This window comes from Equus asinus, chromosome 18, assembly GCF_041296235.1.
Source record: "Equus asinus isolate D_3611 breed Donkey chromosome 18, EquAss-T2T_v2, whole genome shotgun sequence".
NCBI classification, from domain to species: domain Eukaryota; kingdom Metazoa; phylum Chordata; class Mammalia; order Perissodactyla; family Equidae; genus Equus; species Equus asinus.
The window spans coordinates 36,619,706-36,646,266 of NC_091807.1; the positions used below are offsets into that span (position 1 = coordinate 36,619,706).

The window sequence follows — 26,561 nt, forward strand, 5'->3', positions numbered from 1 at the left end:
ACAGAGAAAGGCCATCAGAACACAGAGTGAGAGGTTTGTTCCCTGTATAAGTCTCCTTAATCCTTATGATTCTTTCAGAGGGAAAACCTCGAGAGAGTGACATTTACTGACCCCAAGCTGTGTGGCTACCCAGCTCCCCTCCACTAGGACTCTCAGTGGGGTTTTGTGGAAATGAGTTCTCTCTGCTACTTGTCCAACACCTGCTAATCTCCTTTTTCTTTTTCTTTTTCTTTTCTTTGTTTTGAGGAAGATTAGCCCTGAGCTAACATCTGTTGCCAATCCTCCCCTTTTTGCTGAGGGAGATTGGCCCTGAGCTAACATCTGTGCCCATCTTCCTCTATTTTACATGTGGGATACCTGCCACAGCATGGCTTGATGAGCAGTGTGTACGTCTGTGCCTGGGATCCGAACTGGCGAACCCCAGGCCACCGAAGTGGAGCATGTGAACTTAACCACTGAGCCACTGGAGTGGGCCCCCGCCCTTTTTTCTTTTTTTTAAAGATAGGAAAAGTAAGCCACTCGCCTAGAGCCTTGGAAGGCAATTGTATCTGTACGGAATTTAATATTACTGTTTTGCTTTTATTGTATTTGAAAATATTAGTATTTTTATTTGCATGTATAAATTATATATATTATATAATGGCCAGTGATACTATTTAAGGGTAGCAATGCAAATTTTCTTTATAATTCCATTGCTTTAAGAAAACGTAAGTTATTTAAAAGACAAAAATAAATGATAGTGTAGGCAGTACTCAGTGATTGCAGAAATCATAACTGTGGTTCATGAATGACCAAAATTTCAGACGCGCTATATTCATGATGCTTCCAAGAACAGGTGAGTTATACATTGTTCTTTGAGGAAAGGGATAGCCATCAATTGTTAGGATGGGAAGATGAAACTACTCAGGACAAAGTAATAAGAAGTTGGCAAGTCATGTGTATGTCATATCTCTTTCTGTTGGGACAGAGAAATCTGAGCGCACGGAAGGCCAGCCCAGGAGCAAAGGGGGTGAGCTGGGGAAGCCCAGGAGAGACCCTCAACGGAGGAACTTTGTGTGCTACACTGCTGACGGGTAAAACAGGGGTTCCAGGAAGTCCGGGGGTTGGTGCCAGGATAGCGGTACATGATTTTCAGATTGTGAGGCAAGAAGTGAATCCAAGAGAAGCAGAGATCAAACAGCGGTGGTTAAATAGGGAACGCAGCTGAGAGCAGAGAGGTGAAGATGCAAAAGATGTTGCCAGAACTGGACAGCAAGACAGATGACTGACAGGGAAAGGCAGCCAGGCAGCACGAGGCCGAGGGGGAAAGATCCACTCAGCCCTGCCGCAAGGGATCTCTCAGGTTTGTAGCAGCTCAGCCTTTTAGGAGAAGTTCTGGCCACATGAGGATTTGTTTTCTTCCATCTTGTCCTCTCCTCCGTCCTCTGTCCGTCCTCCTCCTTCCATTTTTCATTTAGTTTAAAAATTACAAATCACCCATAAATGCCCATCTGTGCACCCATCACTCAGAATTGATCACCGTCAGCACTTACTGCTATTTGCTTCATTTATTTAATGAAAGAAATAAAACTTTACAGAGAAAGGTAAGCTGCCCTCTTTTCTCCCTCCCTTGTCCTATCTTTTTCTCCTAAAAAGCCACTGTGATCAGCAATTAAGTAACGTATTCCCAGTTTATAGTTTATATTCTATCACATACACTTATATGCATCCATGAACTGTATATACTGTTCTGTATTTTCCTTCTTGTTTCAAATTTACATAAATAGCTTACAATCTATCATGGGAAAACTTGCTTTTCCCACCCAACGTTATGTTTTCTTAAGCACTCTCTATGCTGATATAGAGAAATCTAGCCCATTCTTTTTAACAAAAACCTAGTGTCATGTTGTATAAATATAACTCATGCTAACCACTGCAACGGAGCTCAATGGCAGCATGCATTTTTCAATGCTCTTTTCATTGCAGTATCCCCAGCCCCTAGAACAGTGCAAGAGACATGCATCGCAGTTGCTCATTAAACACCTGCGAAATAAATGGATGAATCCTTTCATTCCATTACTGATGGACTTTAAGATTGATGTCAGCAGTCCACTATTACAAAGAAAGTCTCCTCAGACAAATTTTGACAAGTTTCCCCTGCACACACGTCAGTCTCCCTAACATGTCTACCTAGATATGTAGCTATTGGGTTGAGAGGTTTTGTGTTTTCCGTTTTCCTGGATCCTCTGCAATGCTATGAGACTTCTTCAAGGCCTGGCTCGGTGCACCAGGGGTCATGGCTCTGGCTGAGGGGAGTGGCAGTCATGACACCACTGCAGACAGGGTCAGAGTGCATGCTGCTGATTTTGCAACGCCTCTTCCTTCCCAATTGGAGCCTTGCATAATGCTTTCTCTTTCCTTCAAATGCATAATACACATTTTAAAAAAATTGATAAGTCTTTATCAGAAAGAAGAGGCTGAGTTATTCCAAGTAGTGAAATAATCCTCAGTATAAAATAAAGAGGAGAAAACGATTCATAGCCAGGGACGGGGGCGTCTTGGGGCTGATGGGGTATTGCCATCAATATCAGCCTCAGCGCCTTAAAGCACAGAGTCCCTTTCTACCCAGGGTTGTCAGTGGTAACCACAAGCTCAAGGTGGATGTGGCCCTCACCACCCCTCCACAAGGCCACTGGATACACGATGGTGCACATCACTGTGCAAAAGCAATATCCTGCCCCATTAATTACACCTGCTGCAATGTAACAGCCTGGTAAATCTTAACGCGCTGCTTTGATTTCCTTTTGCCTTGGGCTACCTCCCAGAAAAGTACAAATGAAATAAAGCCTTTGAAAAGGAATAAACACTTGAATAAAATATATTTATTTTTCTTTGTAAAGCAACTCTTAATGGGCTTTGTAACCTCCTTGGAAAAATTAAAATGAAAACACATACGGGACCCTAAGTCTCCTTGCAGATTTTCAGATCCTGAGACTCGAGTTGAAGGCCATTGTAGCAGGCACGAGGCTGTTTCTGAGCCGTACCGTAAACAAGAATGCTATTCGCAGTAGAGGGACCTTGACTAGGCTTTTGAGCTGGTGCCCATGCCCTGCCACTGTGCAGACAGTACTTGGTACCCCTGCTGGTCTGCCTGAGACCCAGCAGCTTGGCCTGGAGGACAAGACTGAACACATACACGATGCAGGAAATCTAGCGTGGAAGATGCTCTATGAAGTGAAACTGTGGATTCCTGTGGAATTTGCACTATCTTAATACTTCCTCATTAATGACGCGTGATTTTTGCTTTATTAATCTGTAACCAATTCCTACGTTTACTCTTTCTAGGGCTCTGATCGAAACTAGTGATCAGCAAAATTCTATTTTCCAGTGGTACCCTGTCAAATTGTTTTCCAGTTTAAAGTGTGAGCAATTGCTATTCTCAACTCCACATGCATTTCTTATTCATTAGTATTTTTAATTGCATTTTTGTTAGATGGTTATACAACCATCTAATGAATTTTCTTCTAGAATATTGAGATAAAATTCCTCCTTGGATTGATTTTTGGCCATTCCTATCATGAAAATATAGAATATTACATGGAATCTTACTTTCCCCCTTTTTACAAAATAGTTTAATATGGCCAATAAGTCAAATGCGAGTTGTAGCAACTTTCATTTCTGACGATGTAAATGGTTAATTATTATGAAATAGTTCCTGGTATAAGAAACTTAGAAACACTGGATAAATATAATAAATATACATTTAATTGAACAGCAGAGTTCTCAAGTAAGGAAAATCCTTAGGAATCTACGAATGAAGAGTGAATTGAACACGCTGGAGCAAAGATCTCATCAATGCTATGGGTATGGTGGGACATTGCTCTCCCAGAAAGCAATGAGGAAAGAAAAGAGAAGCCTTTAGTCTTATGCAAGTTGAGGAAACCTCTGCAGAAAGCCACAATCTTGCTGAAAGAATGAACTAGAAAAAAAATTATTATCAAATACCCTTCCCTGTTCCTGCCTGAGCTTTGGGTAGAAAACATGTGTGGCCAAAGTACTAGCCTTGCTCAGGTTGGGGGCTTATATTTGCACTATCTGCAGGGTCTAAGAAACCCATGCCAAGAAATTAACAGACAGTGACCCAGTTTCCAAGAGCATCTGGTGGAAGCAAGGACAGACCTTCTCTTGGGGACTGAGCTACCAAGGATGGTCACAGACAAAGCCCAACTGCTCTCTTCCAATGCTGAGCACTCAATCCAAAACCATGGAGCGCAGGAGGGAACAAACTACTCTAAGAAAGAGTCAGGGGAAACAATAGAGACCGCAGAGAATGGAATAACTGAGTTTAGATTACTCAATAAGCATTTTTGCAATGTTTGCACAAACAGAAAACTGAATCAGGAATAAGAGAAAGGAACAAGACGGTGTCAAAAAGATGGACAAATTAGACAAAGAATGAAATAGAATGTCCAGAAATGAAAAATATAATCCTTGCTATAAATATCTAGATTAGACACATTTGGTGAGATTAGTGGACAGTAAAATAAATCTAAAGAAATTTCCCAAAATATTGCCTAAAGAGCAAAAGAAACATAAACATGAAAGAGAAATTCAGAGACTTGAAGGAGGGATGGGGAGATCTGCATGGCTCGTTAGAATTCCAGAAAAAGAAAGTGGAAAAAATGGCAGACAAGCAATACTCAGAGAAAAAAATCTGAAATCTCCCCAGAATTGATAAGAACGGAGAGAGTTTGCCAATAATAGACACTGCTCTTGAACTAAAGGATGTGCTTCGGGAAAGGCAAGCGTACTCAAAGAAGGAATGAGATACAGAAAGGAATGATGAACAAAGAAATTGGTATGAATGGGTAACAACAAATAATGACCATATAAAGTGATCATCACCATAATGACTAATACGATGGATATAAAAAGTAAGATGTATCTATAACACTGGACGATAATAGCCTTTAAGATGGGGGGATATCATAGGGTATTCTGAAGTCCTGTGTTTTCAGCAGGAGGTGGGTCAGTGGCATTATGTCTGTGCCTGAAGAAAAGCAATCTCTCTAGTGCTTTTATGATACTGACCCATAAATTCTGTTCCCCTCTTTCCCCCGGCAGACACTTATTTATTATTTGAGAACCCAGACCATCTACTTTACAGTTCACAAAGGGGTTGTATGGTCACTACTTTACCGAATCTTCATAGCAAAACCATGGGAATAAAGGCCATTTTAAACGCCCCCCCATCCTCCACTGATTAGCCAGCTGTGTCCTTTGAAAATATTTGATAAAATCCTAAGCGCTGTCAACTTTATGTTTTGAGAAGGGTGCCCAATCTTAGTAAAATCTATTAGAATGCATTCCAATGCAAATGAAGTCCTGGGATACGGCCATATTAATTCGCTGCTCTAGGGTAAGCAAATCTTGCTTTTTAAAACAATTCTCTTCATTTCTTTCCCATATTTTCCCACCTGGTAATTGTTTACAAATCCCGTGTGGAACACATTCATCTTATATTGGCTCATATAAGCAATTCTCACAGTAAATATAGTGTACAGTGTAACCATCCTGCACCATTCAGAAATCCATGGAACGCGACATGGTAAATTTACTTTTTCCTTCAATTTAATTCAACACGTGTCTAATAAAAGTAGAAAAATCCTTTATCAAGGATGAATAAAAAGTCCTTGTGTGTTAAGATAATTTGCTCTCTTCTTAGAGAGAGCACAGAGGGTTTTCTCCAATGTACACTTTATTCATTTTGATATCTTCTGATAAATTATTCTCATGTCATGCTGAGAAAACTTCAACTTGTCATTTGAGCAAGGATATAATAAAGTCATTATGAATGTCTAGCATTGAAGCCATCTTTCTTTCATTTCTTGATATTAAATTTTAATTAGTGAATATCCTTTTAAACAGCCAATATTTTATGGAGAGAAATTGCATGAATGAGGGCCATAAGGAAAAAGCTAATGTTATAAAAAAAGACATCTGACTAGTGGGCACCACTTTTTTCTGGCCCATTGTGAAGTTATCCACCATATATAAGAAATACCACAAAGGATTATACAAAATCAATGCTGAATTTCCATAATAGATCTTTTAACATTAATACTTTCCGGGTATACTTACAAAATTCTTTGTTAAATTCCCCAAGTCATTTTAAGCATGTGAACCAAGCTGACAAGGGTCTTACCATCAAAACCAGAGCGAAGTATAACAGAAATCTGGATTCAGTGTATTTGGATTACTGAAGGGAGTTAAAAAGCACACCCTTAACTCTTGCTCTAAAAAGAAAATATAACCTTTATAATCACTGGATGGACAAACACTCTCTCAAAAATCTTCTTCACATACATTGGCCAACTTTTCCACCTGTGCTGTTTCCTATTCAATAGCTGCCATACTCGTTATCACAATGTTCACCCATCACGTAAGAGAAAATTTGAGAACAGAGATTTTTCAATAATGTGGAAGTGAGAGAACACATGTGTAGCTGAGGAGAAGGAGAATAAATGAACGCAAATGTATCCTCAGAGGAGGGCAGATTTTGTGGCCGGAGGCAGAAGTTTGGGTGTTCATCATCTTGGGCACCATTATTATGTATTATTGAGAATAAATCCCAGTTGTTCCCTGTTCATCATCTGACTCTAACATCTGCCAATCCTCCTCTTTCTGCTGAGGAAGACTGGCCCTGAGCTAACATCCGTGCCCATCTTCCTCTACTTTACATGTGGGACGCCTACCACAGCATGGCTTGCCAAGCAGTGCCATGTCCCCACCAGCGAACCCCGGGCCGCCGAAGCAGAATGTGTGCACTTAACCACTGTGCCACCGGGCCAGCCCCTCTTGCCCACTTTCATATTCAGACCTTCTCAGCAGATGTGTGAGCCTAATCTCAATATTCAGTCAAAAGCTCAATTTTTGCTTTTTTTCTCCACTGCACAAAAGTAAAGAATGTGGAGTCCATCAGTCATCTGTTAGACGGCAACAATTTTACAAGGATCTGTAATAGGCAACCAAGAGATGACAATCTTCGCTTTCAACCTGACAGGTAGAAAAAGAAGATTTGAATAATTCATGGCAAGAAGATGGAAGGTCTTTGATGAATTGATTGCTGGTGTAACTTATTTTGTGTTTTGCTTTTGGCTTCATCTTTCAATATGGCGTCTGTATTAGTTTCTTATGGTTGCCATTACAAAGTACCACCAACTGGGTGGTTTAAACCTCAGAAATTTCTTCTCTCACATTTATGGAGGCCAGAAGTATGAAATCAAGTTGTTGGCAGAGCCATATTACCTCCAAAGCCTCTAGGCAGGGATCTTTCCTTATCTCTTCCAGCTTCTGGTAGCCCTGTGCATTCCGTGGCTTATGGCCGTGTAACTCCAACATCTACGTCTGTCTTCACATGGCCATGTTCCCTCTGTGTCTGTGTCCATACTTCCCTCCTCTTAAAACGACGCCAGTCATATCGGATTACGAGCCATGCTACTCCAGTCTCATCTCATTTTAACTTAACTAATTACATCTGTAAAGATCTATTTCCAAATAAGGTCACATTCTGAGCTGCTGGAGAGTGATGGCTTCAATGTGTCATTTTGGCAGACACAATTTAACCTGTAACAGCAACTCAAAGCAGCTCTTCCCTTGCCCAACTCATGTGGAACCAGGTTAAAATAAGAGTGAGCAAACCGTACCCCTTGCCAAGAAGGGGAGGGAGTTTCTCCTAAGAGAACAGTGTTACTATGTTAAAGGGTTTCAACATATATAACATTCCACATCAGATGAGTCAGGTTGAATGAGGTCAGTGTACTCTTGAACACACTCCATGGAGCACCAGTCATCTCAGCAGCCGCTGCCATATAAGCAGTGATCATACACGCAGGCGGGAGCTCTTCCCCTGGGCAGACCTTCTGGCTACTAGAATGAGCATCAGTGTTTATTAACTCATTCAGATGAGCTTTAAATAAGAAGCCAATTCTATATGAAACAGTCCATGGGTGCATGAACACAAAACACAGAAATCTTGAGGGAAGCTTAAATTTTAGACAATGTGCCCAGCTTGTCTTTGAGATAAGAATGCCACAGTTCTTAATACAATTTACAACAAAGGGTGCAGATCAGTGAGAACATGAAAGAGCCCTCAACTCAGTCTAATCAAATGAAATAATGTGCCTGCAAGTGATTTAAAGTACAACTACAAAGTATTTTAATTTATCTTTCATTTGGGGGAAACAATTTTAATTTTGTCAGCTCGTACTGAGATTTATCTCTCTCTCTCTCTCATGTTTGCGCCCACCATGGAGTTTTTCTCTAGGCAAGTGTGAGAGTGAGTTCAATTTTAATGACAAGACGTCTCCAGAAAGCATGCTCGTTATGAAATGGTGTATGTTGGTATCCCCCACAGCATCCCGCACAGCACTAGCCATGTTCATTCAATAGCTACTTGCTTGCTAATAATATTTAGAGAAGTACATCATTCCATTGCTTTTATTGGAAGTGCCCTATCACAAAAATTTGAAGAACTGTTAACTCCATAATATCATTTTGATTATAATATGTTAATGCAATTTGCATACACTAGGAGTAGGACTATGACACTTGATCATCTCAGATGAAGGGAATTTTGACCAGTTTCTTCATTCTTCCCCTCCAAGAGGGTAACAGATATGCAAAGGAGAAGCAAATTTGGACTCTGGGAGCTAATACATATTAATCAACTCCTTGAGGATGAGTCTTCACTTCTTAATCACTCTTTTCAAAAGTGCTTTCTTATCCCCTTCATTATCTCCTTGGTTATTCTACATTACCTCATCGAACATTCAATGCCTTTCTCAAATATCAGGCTTGAACCTTAAACAAAGGACAGGAATTCCTGAATAACAAGTCCTCTGTGCTTCTTGAACATGTAATCTTATTAACACTATTAAAAAAATGCTTGCAAGCGAGAGTTACAGTATACATTTACCAAGACTCTAAAAATCATTTGTTATCCTAGGATGGGTTAAAGAGAAACAACATTTGATAAGTATTTGGAAAACACTAACACCTAGAAAACAATCTTAGATGACCAAATCAGAGGGTCATCCATTGGCCAGACCTTTCCTAAAATGAAATATATTTTAATAGAGTTATAGAATGAGAGTGGTTTAGAAAATAATACTCCTGTAGAGCATGAATTTGCAACTATTTTCCAGGAAACAACCCTAATAAAACTTAGAAAATAATAAATTAATTTATTTTAAGTATCCCCCAGAGACGCAAAGGATGGTAGAATGTAAGTTCTTATAACATCCCAAATTCCAGAATGGAGAATGTGTTATGCATCAGGGGGAAAAACACAGCCTTGTGGGACAGAGGAACCTCTGCGTCTGCTCCAAACGCTGAGCTTCTTCCCTTGGCTCCCTCTGAACTCTAAAAATGCAACTGAAGAGATGCTCCCCACAAAGGACCAAACAGCAGCATCATAGCGAATATAACCTCAGAGGCAATGGTTATGACTCAGTGAGATTCTTAAAAGCGTGACACAGGTGAAAAGACAAAGCAAGCACGTACACAAGCACACTGCCGGAAGATTCTGTTCCTGAGATAGTACAACCTTAAGTGGGCCACCAGTCAATTTTCAACAATGAAAAATTATTTTGAAAATACAAACGTTCAAAAGATAGTAAAATCTACCACCCCAAAACGAAGGTTTAAGAAGAACCATGAGATGATAAATATGTACAGAACTGAACATTACTGCACTAGTTAGACGTCACTCAAATTCTGCTTCCTTTATGATAAATGTGAGACTACATCTAATGCAGACTGTGTGCACATTAGTGTGTGGTTGTCTAATGCTGACTTCGGGTTGAGACCATTAAAGTCTTCTTGCAGGAAAGACTTAGATTGCCCTCAAACCTAACGAGTTCAAATTCAGAGAAATACAACCCAGGGAATATACTGATTTCTCAGTCTCATTACTTCTGTAAGTCACGCTCAAAGAATCTGGTATATACCCCACACCTTCTAAGAATCTCTCAGGACCCAAGAAGACAGCATCCTGCACACAGCAGCATTCAATAAAGATTAGTTACACAGAGAGAAAATTGAATGCTTTTCTATCGAAAAGTAAACTGGAATTTAAATATGAAAAAACACATTCCTAGCCTTTGGGAACTTATATTTTATAGGAGGAGAAAACACAAAGAAAGTTCTAGCTTGAGAAACACTTTACTAAATTTATATGTTTATAAGCATATATTTAAAAATCCAGGTATATAGAAATCTATGTTTTCATTTTGATAAGGCTTTTTAAATTACATGTTTTATGATTACAAATATAATATAGACATAGTGTGGAATAATCTAAAAAATAAAGAAATTGTAAAGAATAAAATATAAATCCTTCATAATTTCATTACATAGGTGGCATAGATGACTCCTATAGCTGACCAAGAGCTGACCACGATTAACATTTTTGTGTATTTCCTTCTACTTTTTTCTACCTGTATACATGTATGAGTGGTCAGATAATTGAGATTATATTGTTATTTGAATAGCTTGGCATTCAGCTTATTTTACTTGATATTTTTATTAGATGGGTGTACTCAATGGATATTGTATGAATGATGCTAAGTTGTGAGTGATTTCCTGTCATTAAAATGCCTTAACACATCATTTTAATACTGTGTACTCATCCATTGGGTGCACATATCATAATTTAATTAACCTATCTAGTCTTGGGTGCTTCCAATATTTCACTGTTATAATTGAAACAGAACAAAACTCTCCACATAGATCCTTATGTGGCATCTCTTTTCAGCTTCTCTAAAAATTCCTTAATATAATTCCCTAAAGTTTCTGGGGCCAAACTTCAGAATAGTTAAGGAATAAATTCTACAATATAGTTGTTGAGTAGCTTAATGCAACGGCAATCTGCTTAGGGTCTAAATACAGCCCTGACTCCACACTATTTTACCCAGCATATTTAAGAACATGGGAGGTGACAAGAAGAAGAGTAGTGATCTTTATTGATTACCATGTTCCAGGCATTTGGCATATTACCTCATTTAGTCTCCCCAACACTTGTACGAGTTGAATGAGGAATCTGGGACTTAGCAAGGTCACGTAACTTGAGGACTATGGTCACACAACCCAGGTTTGCCTGACTCCCAGTGCCATGCTCTTTCCATTACGCCAGACCAGATGGTTTCATACAGTTAAGATGAAAAATGATGGAACCTGGACCCTCACAGCCCCCTATGCATCTGACAGCACTCGAACCACTTGCCGAGCCCTGGCAACAAAGGTATCTGGGAAACAGCTTTTTGCTTCTCTGGGTCTTCAGCTCATCAGGCAAACAAGGAGACCGGAATGCCTGTTGCGTAATCCGAACCCCATGTTCAGACAGAAATATTTACAGAAGAGAGAGCACAGAGGAGGGCTAAGCCATCTCCCTTCTAGAGGAGGAGAGAATGGGACAACCTCTATATTGTGCTGAATTTTTGAAAAATGGATGAATTTCAAGCAAACGACAGAAAGAGGAGGGTTTTCAACACAGAACTGTAGGACCTGAGGCCCACAGGTTCATTTGTGAATTTTTTCTGTGTGTAATTAGGGAGCAGTAGGAGGGCTTAAGATTGGGACATAGGCAGTCCTACATGGGAGGGGGGTTTAAAAACTAGTGAATCCCAGGATCTTTAATATATGTTACCTATCACCCAAGGGGACCCTAAAGCAAATTTAAAATAAAGGAAAGGTAGAATTAGGTAATTTTTATATGGTTGATACAAGTATATTGAGTCCAGTTAGTTTAATTTGCCAAAAGACTTGCAAGATGTTTATGAGAACTCTAACTCCAATAAGAAATGGTAATATATTATATCTGAACTGCCTCCTCCCTTTTCTTTCCTAGCTGGTTCTAAAAGTAATTTGATGTGGCTCTGTATTTTTAACTTGAGAAGAGGCTATTCTGGGACACTCATTTTTATTTTATTTTTATTTTTATTTTAATGCAAGAAAATGAAAGATTTGAAGAGAAGAAATTTCTCTCTTCAAAGGTCAGGTCTATTTTTACTTTCAGAATGGTCTTTTTTTTTGGATCAAAAATTCATCTCTTTGGTATCTAACTTTAAGACAAAGCACATTTTTTTGCCTGGAGATTATAACATTTTCCCCTATTTTAGGTTGGAAGGGCTGAGGGCCAGTTTGTAAGGTCATATTCTGGGACCACGAAAATTAGTTACAATTGGTTTAATAATACAATTTGGAGCTTTCTGTATAGATTCCATAGTTGCCTTTGCAAGGAATTTCTCTTTGCTTTGTTTTTCTTAAATCACAAAACTTGAAAAAAAGAAAAACCTTCAGAAATATTAAGATCTTGCTGTTAGTTGTGTTTTCTCTTTGTATTAATGAACAGAAAGAAAATGGACAACAAGGCAATTTTATGAAAGACATTTTATGTCACTCCATATGGACAAAATTCCGTTAAAGATCCTTTGTGTTTGCAGTTCATTTTTATTTTATTTTATTTTATCTTGTTTCATTGTTTGTTCATGGGCCCTCTTGGGGAATAGAAGGAGTAGGGGATACTGGCATTTACCGCGTGATCGACTGTCCTGATCATTTGTCAAGTCTTATTAAAAGCCCCCGAAATTACTCTGTACCTTGGCCCCTAGACCCCATCAGTCATCAATTCAGAATGTCCAGCCTATTACCAGCACTCTCTGAAATCCCTTCTAAGCCCTTCTAAGCCCTTCTAAGCCCTTAGCAGAGGGAAAGCTGTGTCTCTGTGCCTTTGTGTATGTAAATGTACCCCTTCAAGACTTTCAACTCTAGGGCAACTCATCATGCTTTAGCACAGCATTGACAGTGTTAACTTCCTAAATCAAGGGGACATTTACAATTTTAAATGTTAACTTGTTTATTTTAGTCTTCATTGCTACCACATCTTACCACAAGGCAACTTTAACTCAAGTTCTTAAATATAGATTTAGTTCACAAAACTAGGTTAAAAGGATGTTTAAATGGCAAACAACAGAATAGCAAAATTTCCCTGAACAGCACCCATAACAGAGACTAGATTAAAGAAATTCTTCCCAATTTTGCCAAATTTCCAAAAAAAATTCTAACTTTGGGAATTAGCTAAACTTAGTTAGATCAGATTTAGCACCCATTAATCGACTATGATAAGGATGATTTCCAAAAGCAGGATGGTGTTGATTTGTCTTGGTGGTTTGAGTTGAGATGAGGGAGATTATCAGAGGAAAAATATACCAGCTAGGAGCCACTGATATTCCATGTCCTTCAGGATGTTTCAGAACTGAGGACATATCAAGAGTAAAATACTTAACTTGAAATGGACATGGCCATTGACGTGAGGAAAATATTGATAAACGGAGGTCCCAAGGTACTGCTAATATTACTACCACGACTATGAGATCAACTCCTACTGTAAGAGCAGAGCAGCGTTAGCAACTTACTATTTTTATAACAAGTTCCGTTTACAAGGCAGTGTCACATGCAATACCTCACTGAGGATGTTTGTATTCGGCTGGTTGTTGCTGCACCTACTTATCTAAATTCCCCGGTACTGGGGCTACAGGCAACCTACAGCATCCTTGCCTTCTGGGCATTTACCCTTAGGTGACATGCCACTTTCATTCAGATATTTTAAGAAGTGACTCAATTTTAATGGTCCCTCAGTGCTTCTGAGCAAAGTGCATTTGGTGATCCCAAAGTTCAAGGTTACCTTAAACTTGACCTGTCCCAAATCCTAACCTCTAACCCATATCCCTTTCACAGTTGACTCCAAATGGCTCCAGAACACACCCTGCACTTTTCTCTCCTAACCCTTCATTCTCACTATTCATTTCCTCTTCCTACAATGTCAGAACACAAACTATCAATTCCCTATCTCATGTTTAAAATGGTAAATAGCTTGCTTATGGTCACACAGTAAAAAATTGTTGGATTGGACTTAAAGTAAGTCTCTAGGCTCTAGGGTGCCAATGTCCATGCTGTCTCTCACATTCATTTTGGAATTAGGCACGCATTGTGAAATCCCCACCCGGGGATGAGGAGTTTCTTAGAAGAAGAGGCAGTGTTGTTTTCTCTCTGTCTCCCATAGTGAACACTCATTGCTTGAGGAAGGAATGACTCCACCACATGGGAGTCCAAAGATCCCACCTAGGAATACATACTTCTCATTGCTTTTAGGGTGTGGGTGGAAAGGGATTTCTGTATTGGAAGCTGCATCATTTCTAGTCTCCAAACAGGCTTAGGGCTCCTGAGGGAACCCACCTACTTAAACTGGGGAGTCAGGGTTGCTGATTACTTATGGACCTGCTAGTTGATCAGTTTGGTCTTTTATGGTCTTTATATTTCACGAAGTTTGAGAAATGGGACATTTATAGAGAATGCCCATTGGAACTTAGAAATCTAAATGTTGTCCTCCCTGAACCTGCCTGGGGTGAACAAACCTCCTGAATCTCTGGGGTCAGGAGTCATATCAACCTGGTTGCCTGCCTAGCAACGTGACTTGCAAATATGTCATTACACGTTGCTGTTGGGAGCTGTTTGTTTATTCATTCATTTTATTTAACCAGCACTTGTATCAACTTAGTAGTGACAAGTATGTTCTAAGTGCATTACAAACGTTGACTCACATAGGCCTCCTGCTGCCCTTAAGAGGCAGGTCAAGTAGTTACACCCACTTTGTTTTTTTTTTGTCTGACATGGTAAGTAAAATGATTTTTTTCTATCTCTGAATTTCCATGCTCCAGGAAACATATTTCTAAATTTTCATAGATGTGGAATGGATTCTTCCAATGGGATTTCATACAGAATCCCAGATGAAAAACAGCCACCAGTGAATCTGCTGTGATTAAATCAGGCATAGTGGGCCAGAGCTGCCCCCAATCTGGCCTTTCTCCCCCCATTCCAGAGTCAGCTTCCTCTAAGGCCTTACTGGATTGGGTTTCAAATTTTTGGATCTCAGGACCCCTTTTTATACTCTTACTCTTATACTCATTGAGGACCTCAAAGAGCCTTTGATTATGTGATTTACGGCTATTGACACTTAGTGTGGTAGAAATTTAAAAAGATTTTGAAATATTTTATGTATTCTTTTAAAAATGAAATAGTAACCCCATTATATGTTAATTAAACATTTTTTATGAAAAAATATCTACATTTTCTAAAACAAAAAAAAGTGAGAAGAATGACATCGTTACATTTTGTAAATCTTTGCCATGTCTGCCTTACTAGAAGACTGCGCAGTTCTCATATCTGCTTCTGCTTCAATCTCTCGTGGTGTGTTGTTTTGGTTGAGTAGATAATGACAGACTGGCTTCACACAGATATGTAGTTGGGAGAGAAAGGAGTGTTTTAATAGCCTAAGCAGATAAGTGTGGATATTCTTCTTTGGTAGTTTCTTAAGTGTTAGTTGTGATGGTCTTTTCATACTCTGTTACATTAAAATCCATTGCTCAAAGTTTTTGAACTTTGAACAGACCTATTCCTCATTTTTATAACATCATGCACTAGTCATTTGTAAAATATCAGTTCTCTGAGTTAAGTAGATTTTTGAAATGTTGACACATTTCAATATACAGTATAAAAAATCGTATTTGTGAATATCATCACTGATCTCATCAGAAAAGTCTTTAAATATTGGGAGGCTATCAAGTACATGATGCTGAGTAAGAGTTTTCCAAAATTTCAGCTTTTGCTTGAAAGTTCAAATTTTATCATTGAACCAAATACTCTCAATTTTTTCCCTGAAGTGACAGGTTCATCTTGGTTCATTTTTAAGAAAATGTCTGCTAAGTGTCCATAGTCTGAATAATCATAGTTCTTTTCATCCATTGTTCTTTTAAGTATGAGGTGTTCCATGAGAAAAAAATTTTTAAAAAAAGATCGTTCAGCCTGCAACTCAACCACACACGTGCTTTTCCTTGAGATAACCATCCTACTGGCGTATGTTACTGAGGTGCTTTATAGAAACTTCTCATGTCTTCAGCTAGACTATTAAGACTATTAGAATATTATAGAGACTCTGTACTCAAGGGTTGAGATTAATAAATTAATAGTTTTATGATTGCATAAGCAACATTCTTAATTTCTTTCCTCTATGTGTCAGTGAACAATATAGTACAATACTTGTACAATACAAGTGCAAAAGGGTCCCAGGTCTTGATTCATGCTAAGGCACCAACAGTTTTACCCACCACTGCAAATGTCAAAAATAGTGCAGAAGGCAAACATCATGTTAGTATTATTTCGAAAATACTTTTGACCTTGCATATTCCCTGCAAGTGTCTTGGAGACCCTCAGGGGCCCAGGGACCACATACTGGGAACTGCCGCTCTTTGGCGTTATGATTCAAAGAGTGCTATTGGATCACGTCATGTCTGGAAAAGATGTAAGGGGAGTAGACATGATGGTATGCTCATGGCCACGTACCACCAGGGTCGTGTGCGCCTGCTTCGGGCTGTGTCTCCCAAACTTGCCCCATCCCTCTCTGGAGAACGCTGACCTAGTGACCTACCAAAGGCCACTTTTGCTAGCTTTCCTGGTTCTCTCTACAGAGGGCCATCCAGGCTTGCTGGCGGGGGTTTACCCAGACAGAGCAGAGCAGTGCTGGAAAATAATCAAATGGTTCACCTTTTTAAACACCCAACACAGTTGATGGGGAACTGTTATGATTTCTAAATGGTCATGTAAATTTTATTCTTTCTAGGACAGATGATATTGATTCTTCAGAAGTGGTTTTAGCTAGCTCAGATTATTATAAAAAGTATCGGCTTCGGGAAAAAGAAAACTTCTAGAGAGCGTAAGTATGAAATAATTTCTAAATGGAGAAAAGACTATTTTTCCAAAGAGAGTAAAATACCTGTGTATTTCCAAATGACATTGTTCTTCTTTAACTGAGGTTCAGCGGCCTATCGCTTCCTTTAGGTAAACAAGATGAAAAATAGAACTACCTCGAAATTGACATTGTCTAGTTATTTTTAATAACTATTTCTGAAGGGGAATGTTTTAACTTCAATTGACTCTAATCTATATACTTGAATTTGAATTTTAGGAAAACAGGTCCTCACTATATTAACTTTTTTTTGCCTTTTGGAACACAAAAATTTAAGGCTTGATTTTAATGAAATGCTAAAACTCAGGGTAACATAGCCGTTAGCCATAAATCACCTCTTCACATCACCTGAGAGAGACAGGTTGAGAAAAAAATGAATTAACAAATTTGAGAAAATTTGGAAGATGTATTATGCTCCCGCCTCGCCCATCATAGTCCTTCCCTATCACGGCCCATTTAATTATCTGTCTATCTCCTCCTCCAGCCTCTGAAGGCAGGCACTCCCTAGGCCACGCCCACCATTGCATCATTTCCATCAAGCACATGCCTGACAATGACGTGTAGACGTGTGCTCAGCAAAGAAGTGCTCAGTGATGCAGAATGATCGGAATGGACGTAATTATAAAAATTGCCATTCTATGCCACTGACGGTCCTTTAAAAATACCAAAAGGAAAACGTATTGACGAACTCACATACTCTAATAGAGAATGGACATTCATACATTAACATAAAATTGTAACTATTTTTCAAGTGTAAGTAGTTAGTAAATCTATTTTCCAGAGAAAAAATTAAAGACAGCGCTCACTGGAATTTTCATTGGAATTAGATATCTTAAAAATCACATGTGTAGTTTACCAAACCATGCCCATGTGACCTTGTTCTTACATGGGTGGTTTGCCAGTCTGAGGCTGTTGATACTCTGGCAGCTGCAGATGAGACAGGGCTGCCTGCACGACAACAGGGAGGCATTCCAGGTAGACCTGCCTTCCACAGTGACATCCACTTCATGTTGTGGCACTAACATCATCATCAATGGACACACACACACACACATACACACTTCTACTCTTACTAGGATCCCAGATTTTGTCATGACAGCACCAATCAGAAAATCAGACAAAATCCACTTGAGCCTAAAATGTTGATAAGGGACCCCAGGCTTGAAAGTGATAAGGACACTATGCTCTAACAAAGCTTCAGTATTAGACGTTCTCTTGAAAATTTTTCCAGGGTACAGCAGTTATGGTTTTAAGTGTTCAGAAAATCTGACTACTAAAATATTTTAGAAAATAATATGAAATTCAGGCATTTCTGTCTCCATAACATTGACCATCACCACCATCATCATCACCACCATCATGGCTACAATTTATTGAACTACCTGATAAGCACTATGCCAAGTAACGTGCATAAATTATCTAATTTAATTCCCTAATGTCTCAGTCCATTCAGACTGCTATTGCAAAAATATCATAGACTGGGTGGTTAATAAAGAGCATAATTTTGTTTCTCACAGTTCTGGAGACTGGAAGGCCAAAACCATGGTACCTACAGATTCGGTGTCTGGTGAGAGCCCACTGCCTGGTTCAGAGATGCTGCCTTCTCACTGTGTCCTCACGTAGTGGAAGGGGTAAGGGAGCTCTCTGAGGTCTCTTTTACAAGGGCACTGATTCCATTCACAAAGGTCTTACCCCCATGACCTAATCACCTTTCAAAGGACTCACATTAGAGGGTTAGATTTTAACATGAATTTGGGGGACACAAACATTCAGCCTCACAAACATAAGTGAAAAGCTCTGAGATGGACTTCAGTCTCTCATATTGACTCCCTCTTATCTCAGACCTCTAACTGGCACCTTTCTTGTCTTCTGTGAATGCAAGTTCAGAACACATCGCTTGACAATGTCTCACTGAGGGTTAATTTCAAAGGGATTCACGTCTGCGGCATGAACCAAATGCTGCTGCAGAACACTTCACATTTGCAAAATGTTCTGGAAATGCACATAAACAGCAAAGGGGCAAAGATTTCGACTCCTGACTTACCATAATCTTTCAGATTCTGTGAACAAAAAGAAGGTCGGAGATCTGTTAAATCAAAGATTTTAGAGGAAGTTTGTGACATTGGGTAACATTTTGCAAATGAGCTCCTAAGACCCCACCTCTTGGCTAGTTAGAGACAATTGTGTGCTCACGTGGCCTCTGGAGGACTGGAGACGGAAGGTTGCACACAAGGCTAAGAGCGTTTCCTTGGAAACAAGGTGCTTCTTCAATACAGCACAGGTCCCTTCGGACGTCACATATTTTCCAAGCGCCTTCTGCGTGTACGGAAATCTGCCCTATGAATTGTGCTTCACTTAAACAAATAAACCTGGGGAAGGAGCCAACTTTTAGAAATCCTCCTTAGAAAGTTCTACCATTGCTTAAGCTCCATTCAACAAATAGGGTCCCTCATCCACTAGACTCTAGGCCAACAGCTGAGAATAGAAGGATGAGCAGAGAAAGGTTTGTTCTCTTCTTGATTGGAACTTATCATGCTGTCACTGTCTAGGAAAGGCTCTTTCATTTGTACCCTGACATTGTTTGCTTTGTATTCATTTCCTTTTTGACTTAATGAATGGGTCCTCGTTCCTGGAATGACTGATATTCATGAGATCTGCAGGCATACCCAGTATACATAATCATGCTTATTCTACGTGGCAGAATAAAATAGTTGAGTGGAATGTTATTCCAGTCCTGTCATTTAGATCAAGAGGAGCCTTGCAAGAACCTCTAAGTCATAGGAGGAAACAAGCAGCACTATATGTGATACGGAGAGAACAAAATCTTAGCTGCATTTGACACATTATTTTTCACTCATACATTAGATTCCTAGACATAGAAGATCTAAGATCTAGGAGATATGAAAAATAATCTAATCTGGGGACAGTATGGATTTTAATTGGTTCCATACAAACTACATATTATTAACGTAGCCTGATTTATTTTCATTCAGTGAACAGATAGTTCATATATAATAGGAATCATGCCAACTACGGAAGATACAAAGGAGAATAGGACACTGCCCATGGCCCCCAGGAACTGAGAGTCTAGTGGGGGAGATAGTCAAGTAAAAACACAATTTTCCTAGTGAGTGATACAGATATTCTGAGGGCACTGAACACAGGAGACTCTAGAAAAACATAGCAAGGGCCCTTCACCCATCTAAGTGGGATCAGGGGAGCCATCGTATCATCTTATTCTCCTGAGACCATTCATGTATAATAGTTATGTTTAAATTTAGAAGTTGTGCTATTTATCAGGACCTAGAATTATAATCACTGGTGCAGTCTTGGGATAAAGCCTTAGTGATACGTGTTAAAAATGGTCCCCAATAAATCAGGGCTCTCTGTGTCAACATTCCCTCTGTGATGTGACTTTGCCTTGAGTCCCAGATTCAAGGGATGGAGTCTGTGCCCCCCCCCCCCACCCCTTGAATCTAGGATGGTCTTTGACTTGTTTTGACCAAAAGAATGCCATGCAGATGACCTCATGGGAGTTTCAAGGCCATCCTTTTAAAGATCTTGTAGTTTTCACTTTGGTTCAGGAACAATCTGGCAGCCACAGGAAGGAGTCTAAGCTACCCTGATGGAAAGAGGCCACGTGGAAGGGAGATCTAGGAAGACCAGAGGCTCCACATAAAGACAAGGTCACACGAAGAAATCAGCCCCAAACCTCAGGGAGCTAAAACTAGCCATCTGAGCCATCTCGACCTAGGTGCTAGACAGGTGGGAAGGCTGCCTTTGATAGTTGGGTCCCAAGTCCAGGGGACACCATGAGGAGCAGAGTCAAGCAGCCTTCTCCGCTCAGTTTCCTGTCCCAAAGAATCATGAGCTACAAATGATGTTTATCCTAGGCACTAAGTTTCAGGGTGATTCGTCAAGCATCTATTAATAACTGACACAATCTTTTTGTGTATGAACCAGATCCCATGAACCACTTGATGGTACAATACTGTTTTCAAGCATCCCGTTAAACGAACTAGTTCTTTATAAGGCTCTCTGGCTACTTGGTGGGTCTGCACCCACCAAGTTGTTAACAACAACCTTTGGCTGAAAGTAGGCTTGTACTGCTACTAAGGGACACAGAACAATTTAAGCCCTGGGTCCTTTGACTGCCCAACATGAGAATAAATATGGAAAAAACAAAGAAATGTTAATAAAGAGTATATTCAATAAACAAAATAATAAAGGACACTAAGCCTAGACTTCAGGCTAGCACTGACAATTTTCTTCAGTGGTATGGATGTTGAGAAAGAAGGAATGGTTATTAAGTTTGAAGATCCATAACAGGCTGGGTGGGCAGCACATTGAAAGACAAGCTGGAATTTAAGGTAACTTAGAACGATGGATTGGAGTCAGAATTAAAAATAATTAATACAATGGGAACCGTGAGGTGTCAGAGATTGAAACACTATTTACAAATAATATGAAGGAAAATGCTAGTTATGAGATATTTGGCAGAGAAAGCTCTGGAGCTCAGAGTGGATGGTGATAGCAGGTCCCTACCAGGCATGATGTTCAGTCTTAGGGATACTGAGAGTGCATTGACATGAGAGTTTCATGAGAGTGCATTGACAACCTGAAAACTGAGTATCTTCTAGTTCCGACATGACAACAGACATTCAACAGTCTTAAGTTAACATTAGTTCTTGTCGGTGGTTTCTTTTATCCTAAGATTCAGTTAAACGATGTATGAAAATGGACATTCAGTAGGTTTTGTTTTCGCTTGCCAGCTTGCTCTGCATTTTCCTTCCCCGAGCTATTTATTCACTCAGGAAGACCTGCACAGGATCACAGGAACCCTCCCTAAGACATCCAGAGTGATGGCTCATAGCGGTGCTCACTCACACGTGCAGCACGGTACACTGAGTGCCCTCTGATGTCAGTCATAATTTTAAACGACGTAACTAGTGTTCTTAGGCTGATGTGCTTTTGATTAATGAGGCATTTGTTCTCTATCGGGTAGCAATTTAAAACAGTCCATTTTCAGGGAGTTATGAATGAGATTTGAATATTACCATCTGACCTGTCTAGATGTTTAGGTAATTTGTGATTTTTTTTTCACTGAGAAATTACTGAATATTTTTTTGAATAACAGTCTAATGGCCCAATATTAATGCTTATGGAGGAAAAAACCATGATAACTGTGAAGAGTAATTTAAATATTTTAGTATGGATTTAAATACTACTTCCAAATGTCCATTCATATAAAAATTTTACAGTAAATACTGGCAATACTTCTAGTTCCTGGCTATGGAGAGCTTTAGCATTAAAAGGTTTCATTAGAAAGTTACTTGGACTTTTTCAATGTTAAACTAGATAATAATCACTTCCACATTCAGCTATAATAGAGTAATAAGGTCCATATTTACCTTCTCATCTTAAACAACTTGAGGATTGGACAAGATGCATGAAATAAGGGCTTACAGAACTGGGAAACAGACGGCACAGGACAATGAACCCTGAGACAAAGAGAACCAGCGAAGCGGTCTCTAGGTCTCTAGGATTTCCTTAGCCGGCTGCCTGGAGACAGGTCCCCTGCCACAATGCAGGGAGGGGGAACCCAAACAACCTGACGGCCTCTCCTTTGAGGTGAGAGCACATCCTTTCAAGTTTGAGGGGGACAAGGCAGCTAGAATTTACAGGAAAAAACACAGAGGAGGACGTTGTAGTGAGGTAGTGTAAGGGCCCATCAATTAGCTTCTTATTGCCAAGGCACCCATTTCAAAGACATCCATCTGGAATAAACACACTATCAGCTACACAGCTAGACAAAAAGACAGCTCTCCCCACGCCCCGCCCAGAAGCTCCCATTCTAGAAAGCCCTGGTGACTTCGATAACTGACTGAATGACCTCACTTTTCTTTTCCTATGCTTTAATTTCCTCTCATACATTTTAAATTCAGCAATAAAGAGCGAGCCTGCACCCCACGCTTGACCCCAATAAAGGCAGAATCCCCGGTGCAAGCGCTCTCTCTCTCTCTCTCTACGTGTGACCTCACTGTGTGGTCCCAGGTATGCCATGTACCCTCCAGAATTTGTGAGTAATAAATCTTGTTCTTCAAAGTTCTCTGATGCTTGTTGCTGGTTGCATCTTGCAATCATAATAAAAGCCACGAGGGCCAGTTGCTGAGGCGCATCTTGCAATAAGAACTACATTGTGTGCTGGTCCAGCCACGACATTGGCTCCACTTGGGGAAATGTCTGTGGGGGCTCCACAAGTAGTACAGGCCCAGGTGAGCGCCCCTAGGTGTTCTTAGCCAATAGCATCACTATTGATAGCCTGAGACTGATACAAAACAAGCGAGAAAGGAACAGATCCCCAGTTTTGCAGAGGCATCTCCCAAGTCTTTTGTTGAGCACTTTTCCGTGAATGTATGTGAGAAAACTACCCAAGGCTGAGGAAAGGACCGTCAGAAAGGAGTAGACAGGACAATCAGTGGAGCTCACACAGAGCTGGGATAGTTTGTGCCCCCACCGTTCAGAGTGAACTGATGTCTGAACACAGGGGGGCTCAAGTAGAAACAACAGAAGTGCATGTGTATTGCCTTAGTAAGGAGCCAGCTCAGCTATGGACTGGAATCATGCAGCCAAGGCTGAAAGTCAAGGTTTAATGGAAGCTGAGCAAGGCCAAAGAACTCAACCGCATCCCAGAATACAGTCGAACAATAGTAAAAAAAAAAAAAAAAAAACTAAAAACATCCAGGACCCAACAAGATAAAATTCAAAATGTCTGACATCCAATAAAAAAAATTACTAAACTTGCCAAAAGCAGGAATATTAATTGTCTAAGAAATGAGGAAATAACACAAATAATAGAATTAACAGATGATTAAATTAAAACAATTATAAATAGATACCATTTGTCCGAGAAAGTTGGGAAAAGGATGAGGAGAAAAATGGAATATATAACTTTGACCCAAATTAAACATTAGGAGATGAAAAATACAATATCTAAAATGAAAAATTGGGGCTGGCCCTGTAGACCAGTGGTTAAGTTTGCATGCTCCAGTTTGGTGGCCCGGGGTTCGCAGGTTCAGATCCTTGGCATGGACCTACACAAGGCTCATCAAGCCATGCTGTGGTAGCGTCCCACATAGAAGAACTAGGATGACCTACAACTAGGATAGACAACTATGTACTGGGGTTTTGGAGAGGAAAAGAAAAGATAAAAAAAGATGAAGATTGGCAACAGATGCTAGCTCAGGGCCAATCTTCCTTACCAAAAAAAGTACACCTTTTAAAAAATAAATAAATAAAAGAAAAATAAATTAATTAATTAATAAAATCAAAAATTACTGGGGCTGGCCCAGTGGTGTAGTGGTTAAGTTCACATACTCCGCTTTGGCAGCCCAGGGTCTTTGAGTTTGGATTCCAGCCTTGGACCCACACACTGCTCATCAAGCCATGCTGGGAGGCATCCCACATACAAATTAGAAGAAGACTGGCACAGATGTTAGCTCAGGGACAATCTTCCTCACCAAAAATAAAAAAAAAAATTATCACTGGATTTTGGAAAATGCAGAAAAAACCATCAACGAACTTGAAATCATAGCAATAGAGATTATCCAAAATGGAATAGGGATAGAAAAAAATGACTGCAAAAATGAACAAAACATCAAAGGCCTGTGGGACAATATCAAGCAGCATAGAATATGTGCAATTAGAAACCAGGAGGAGAGAAAAGGAGAGGCAGAGATGAGACCAAGAAAATATTTAAAAAAAAATAGTTTCAAATTTGATGAAACTATATAGCCATAGATCCGAGAAGTACAATGAACCTTAAGCCAAGGACACATGAAGAAAATAACAAGACATATCATTATAAAATTGCTCAATGCCAGTGTCAAAGAAAGCATATTTAAAAGAGCTAGTTAATATTACATACAGATGAGTATAAGAATGACAGCAGACTTAGCATGCAAGGCAGTGACAATGGAGTGGCATCTGTAAAGTTCTGAAAGAAAAACTGTCAATGTAGAATTCTCTACCCCATAAAAAATCTCAGAAAAAAATATAAAATAAAGGCCGCAGACTAACAAAATTTGGAAGAATTCATTGTCAGTAGACCTGCACAATGAAAACTTAATGGAAGTCTTTCTGGCAGAAGGAAAAGGCCATCAGTTGAAAACTTCAATTTACATAAATGAATGAAGAGCACCAGAGATGGGAAATATGTAGTTAAATATAAAATTTTTCTTTTTCGTCCATTTTAAAATTTCTTTAAAAGATAATTGACCGTTTAAAGTAGAAACAATAAACATATATTGTGGGGTTTATACCATATGTAAAAATAAAATGCAGAACAACAATAATAAAAAAAGCTCAAGAGGGGAAAACTCAAAATATACTGTTAAAAGATTCTTACAGTATATATGACAAGGTATAATATTACTTGCAGATAGACAGTGATGTGTTCAATAGGTATATTAAGTCAAAGAAAACACTAAAAATAAACAAATAACAAAAATAGAACAAATAAAAACCCAATAGCAATAAAAGAGAACTAATAAGCAAAGAGTTAAGATAAAATGAACTTTTATACAATCACTAAAATAAAATATATACCTAATCCAAAAGAAACAGGAAACATAGATAAAAGAATAGATGTGACAAATAGAAAACAAATGCAAAATGATAGATTTAAACACAACACTTGCAATAATTACATTAAGTATAGATGGCCTACATACTTTTTATTAAAAGGCAGATAATGTCAGATTGCATAAAAAAGCAAGACCCAACTATATGTTGTATAAAAGAAATACACTTTAAAGTCACAGAAAGATTGAAAGCAAAAAGACGTCAAAAAAAGAACAGAAACATTACTCAACAGAAAGCAAGCAAGCCTTGCTGAAACCACTGATAGCAAATAATTTTAAAATTAATAAACTTATAGGAAGACTAACAAAGTTAATAAGAGAGCAGTCAGAAATTACCAATATCAGCAACGAAATGGGGTGTATCCCTAAGACTTCCTACATGTTAAAACAATAATAAAGGAGTAATATGGACAACATTATGCACATAAATTCAACAACTTAAACGAAATGGGTCAGTTTCTCAAAAAACCACAAAACACCAATACTCACCCAATAGGAAGTTGATTTTCTGGATAGTCCTATAATTATTAAAGTACTTGTATTTGCAATTAAAAACCTTCCCCAAAACTGCCCCCAGGCAAAGATGATTTAACTAGTGAATTCTATCAAGTATTCAAAAAAGAAATAACACAATTCTATACCATGTTCCAGTAAATAGAAGAGGAAACTTCCTAACTCATTTTATTAGTCCAATATTAACCTTATTCCAAAACCAAAGACATTATAGGAAAAAAAATTCCTCAATAAAATATTAGCAAGCTAAATCCAATGACGGATAAACAGAATAATACACCATGGCCAAGTTAGATTTATCTTGATTAGGGAAAGTTGGTTTAACATCTGAAAGTCAACCAGTGTAATCTGCTAGATTTGCAGAGTCTGACAGCGCTGGAGATGAGGTTTGTAGGTCAGATCTCCCTTTGAGATAATCTGCTGTGGGTGATTTAGTGGATTGACTGCCATCACCTGACATGACTTCAAATACACCATGGCATTAATACCAAAACCACACTGTACTCAGGCTGCTCCCAGCAAATGACCGAGCACAGAGGAGTACTAAAACAGGCCATTTCTTCTAG

The 26,561-nt window shown here is 39.1% G+C and overlaps 1 protein-coding gene across 4 annotated transcripts in view; it reads right to left on the bottom strand.

Moving 5' to 3' along the window:
- The window catches only part of DSCAM (DS cell adhesion molecule), a 687,554-nt gene that overhangs the window by 294,054 nt on the left and 366,939 nt on the right, over positions 1-26,561 (bottom strand). The window lies entirely within an intron of this gene.